Here is a 4,765-nt window from a genome sequence, read left to right on the forward strand (position 1 = left end):
TATATAGTAGTACATAGTAGTTATAATTAATTAAAAAGGTTTTTTTAAAAGGTAAAAAAAAAACGTTACGAACCATGAAGGTAATTGTATATATATAGAGGGTTATGTGTACTCAACATAGAAAAGAGATAAATAAAACAAGACTAACAACTTTATAAATAATTTTTTTTAAGTAATAAATCATTTATATAATCGAATGCCAGAATGACGATGTTACAATAACCACAAAGATCACAATAATGCTATTACATTAGACATTTAGCTTACATTAGACATTTAGCTCACTTATTGTGAGCTTAGCATAGGAAAAATTTAGTCACAACAAGATACTAGAGAAACATAAAACCAGAGCCAAGACGCTCAATTGCGATACTTTAAGTTCTATGAGACCATCTCGTTGTATCTAGCTTGCACAGTCTGCTAAGCTATCATGCACTAACACTTATTGAATTTTGTTTTTGTCCTTTAGGTCAAGGCCTAGGAGAGTGTTATGGCAGAGCGTACACACAAGAAATTCTCCTTGTCACCTTTGAGATTTGCTTGGAGGCCCAGCTTCTTTCAAACATGCTAGCTTTAAGCCCATACCCAGGCCCAAGAGCCTGGATCAAGCCCCAAACCTGTGTAGATTGCATCTGCATCTCATGTCACGCTCCAATTTTCGAAGGATAATTTTCAAAATTTTTGGTATGATATAACTTATAATAATATAATCTCAAAACCTGCTTCAAACAAATTTCAAGGTAAACTAAACTCAATGCGGAAAATGTAAATGTTACACAACTCAACACTGAGTTAAATATTACATTTCCTTGTTTACATAAACTTGAAAGTCAAGAAAATGAAAATGCTCACATGAGTTTAATGTTGTCTACCCCAAATATAAAAATATATAATGTATAACAAAACCCAACAAAAAACCCTGCCACTAAGCCTCCGCCTCAACCCTGCTGATCCTCACCTGCAGGTCTAACCCCTTACACCAAGAATTGGTGCACCGGGTTGTAAACAACAAACCCGGTAAGCTAAAAACCCCGTATGAGTAATTCTCAAAATAACACCAAAACTTCCAATTACCAATTATAACACAAGAACAATTATATCAATAATTAAAAACCACAAATCCAACACTTTTTCAATTAACATGTACCCATGAGTCTCAGGTATTAATAAATACCTCTCATGACCTACAAAAAAAAAATGTGTACCCATAGGTCCTAGATACCCTACGGTATCTCCCATGACCTACACTGACAAACGGACTAGAGCTCTATTCCTAACCGCAACCAATCATCCGGCCAAAGGCTTGGAACCCGGTTTGACTGTCTAATATCAAACACAAAAATGATAAATAGCATCTTAACCGCAACCAATCACCCAATTAAAGGTTTGGAACCCGGTTTGTTTATTTATCCAACAATCATAATATCACAACATTATCCTCAACAATCACAATATCACATCATTATTTTCAACAACACAATATCACATCATTATTCTCAACAACACAATATAGATATTCCACAAGAATAATCTATCAATAATCAATAAAATTATGATCATATAAATCTCAAAATAACATTTAAAGAAAACATGTTTTATCTTACCTATGAGCCGTTGACGATCAAACTCATATATTTTTAAAAACAATTAAAAGCATATTGTTAAATCCCACATCATCATCATTATCATCATATAACCATAATAACATTTGGTTCAAAAGTGAACCTTGGTGAGATTTACTCACCTCAATATCCCGCTGCGTTTCCGTAAAACATAAGAGCAGGCCAACTCACAATTTCACAAATCACCTAAAATCACACACAAATAAAACCTTAGTAACTAAAATGCTATAGGTTAACACAATACCCTTAAACTAACCCTTAGTTCAAGGGAGGACAACTTTCCAAAGTCGTTTAACTTAGCGACCTAAAATGGCTGCCTCTAATCCTCATATCCTAACTCAAACCTCCACCAAGCCTAATATCACACTTAAAGTTCTAACATGCAAACCTTACTCACAACCTAGGAATTCTACATCTCAACAAGCTCACCACAACAAGAGCTAGCTAAAACACAGCAACCTAAGCCACAAACATTGTTGGACGCGCTGCCACAGGCGGCGACGAGTGGGCCCCACGCGCCACCATAAACGTTTGAATTTGAGAAAACTCTCAACAGCAAAGTTGAAGCTTGAAGCAAGGGGAACAACTTTCATACCTGAGACTTCAACCAATTTTGGCCGGAACCGGCCGGAAACTGCCCCGAACAATAACCAGAAAATCAAACTACAAAACCTGCAAAACCGGCCTCAAAACCTCAAAAACTTGCTTCAATCTATGCTTAGCCACCACTAGAAGGAGGAGAGGATTAAGACTCATCTAAGGATGCCCCTCGTCGCCGCCGGAAACTGCAAAACCGACCGGAAACGCAGCAGCCCTCTTTCCGGCAACAAGGCTCTGATTCCGGCGTGTCACACTAAGCAGCAGCTGCCCAGCCTTGAAGAGAGCATTTGTGGGAGTCGAACAGGACCGGTGGCGGTCCAAGTGGTGGCCGGACGGCGGAGCTAGCTCCGACGGAAGTTTGGTGTGCGGGTGAGTTCGGGAGAAGGAGAAAGAGAAGAGAGTGAAGTGGTTGAGGAGAGTGAGAAGAGAGAGAGCTGATTTGTGTTAGGGTTTCCAAAATAACCCACACACAATTTTCTACTTAAACACTTTCTATACCCGGAAACTAACTTCCTCTTACCATAACTTCCTCTGACTATAACTTTCTCATACGACATCCATTTTAGGCGTGCCGCATGTCTACGAACTCGTATCGACAAACTCTACAACTTTTAAAGAGGAAGTTTTTGAAGATAACTTACGGAAAATAAAGTCAACTTTTGGCCTCTTAAAAGTCAAAGCACCTTAAAATAAACTCCTGAAACTTCAACTTCGCATAAACCAAAGAATTTTCACAAATAATCCTTCATTAGTTAAGGAAATAATACAAGGAAAAATGATATGAAAATCTAGGGTATTACATCTCAGCATATTTTTCCGGCCACCAACTGGATTATCGATCCACCTTCATCTCCGACGGGCGTCTTGCAGTCATGCTACCTAGAAACTTCATCTTATGTCGTGACGCATAAGCTAAACCAAAAACATCCACCACTTTTTCCATGAGCCCTAACCTGACAAAGCCCAAGTTCACCGGCGCAAGCCAGATCGCCTCCCAATTCAGGTTTCGATTGACATAATTCGCTTGTCCACCCCTAGCTGGAGCACCATTATTCGCCTCAGTCACTTGAGGCCTAGGTAAGTACTGGATCGAAAACGCGCTGACAAGATTGTCTGCCACGCCTACCGTCTTTGGTGACCAATACTTCTTTTCAGCCTAACCTTTAAACGCCGGCCAAACTTTCGCCGAAGCTAGCCAAGCCTTGATTCAGACTCGATCGACAAAACCTCCTTAATTGGAGCATTGAAGATGACTTGATTGAGATCTCGACGTAGATGTTTGAAAGGCCATCGCCTCCTTGAGCCACCGCCGCCATAGATCTGCCTTGATTTGGTCGGTAGAGCACGCATGTGGTGACCTAACTAGGCAGGCAAGCTAGTAGGTGCACCCGTCCCACATCGCCTGGGGGAAACAAGTTGCTATGTTTATATGTGCAGAGCTATGACCTTACATTGAGACGTGTTTTAGGGTGAAACCTCAAGAACAAAACCGTGAGGGCCGGTGGGCCCAAAACGGACAATATCTCAATGATAAGGACTAGACTGTTACAATGCAGCATGCCGTCCTTAGAGCAAAACCTAGATTTCGTTTTTCAGATTTGCTCCGCTCTTGTCGGAGCATTTTATTTTGATGATTTGGTAACAACTTTATAAATAAGTTGAAAGACTTATTGGTTATGTTACTTCAATTACAAAACAAAAGGTTCGTATTTAAAACCATTATCCCAAGTAAATTTTTGATCACATCAATCACATCGAACTTGGAAAATATAAATAATATATCGATATAGAATCCATTATGAGACATACGACATTATGTGTAAATTCATCCTTTAAATCTAAGTTGCTTGATTAATTTACTATCTATTTAATCTAGAATCCAAAGTCGAATGTCAGAAATACTTGTTAACCAAAGATATCGTCAATACCATACCATCCAACCCCAATTCACACAAGAAAAACTGATTTTCTTTTTCTTTTTCTACCAAATTAAAACTCTATAATATCTAATTTTCCAAATGTTTATAAAAAGCTTTTGTCGTGTTGTGGAATATAAACCGTTAAAACCCCACCTCTCCGGGAGCCTCGGAGCTAGGTTCGGTGTAGCTCTCCTTTCAAGATTAGACAGACAACAAACTAAAACAGAGAAAGAGATCCCCCAAGAACCAAACCTCAAGAAAAAAAAAAAAACACAAAACACAAAACACAAACAAAGAAAGTGAGGGAAAGACAATCATCCCTAACCTTCACTTTCTATTACTCCTTTTCCTTTTTTTTTTCCTCAATATTAGGACCTAATCTTCACACCCAAGTCTCCCCCTCTATATCTAATTCCTGTTTCTCTCCCACATAGTTCAACCAAAGCTTCAATCTTTAACTCAAAAATCCCAATACTTTTCTGGACTCCCATCACAAATTTGTGGCCTGCATTGTTCCTTAGAGAAGTGTAGCTTCTGGGTTGATGGGTATGAGCTGAATTTGTGAAGTAAATTTGTAATTTCTTGGTTAGGTAATGGCATCGGAGCTACTCGTTGTCCTTTAAT

Source organism: Fragaria vesca, linkage group LG6 (assembly GCF_000184155.1).
Source record: "Fragaria vesca subsp. vesca linkage group LG6, FraVesHawaii_1.0, whole genome shotgun sequence".
In the NCBI taxonomy this organism is placed as follows: Eukaryota; Viridiplantae; Streptophyta; class Magnoliopsida; order Rosales; family Rosaceae; genus Fragaria; species Fragaria vesca.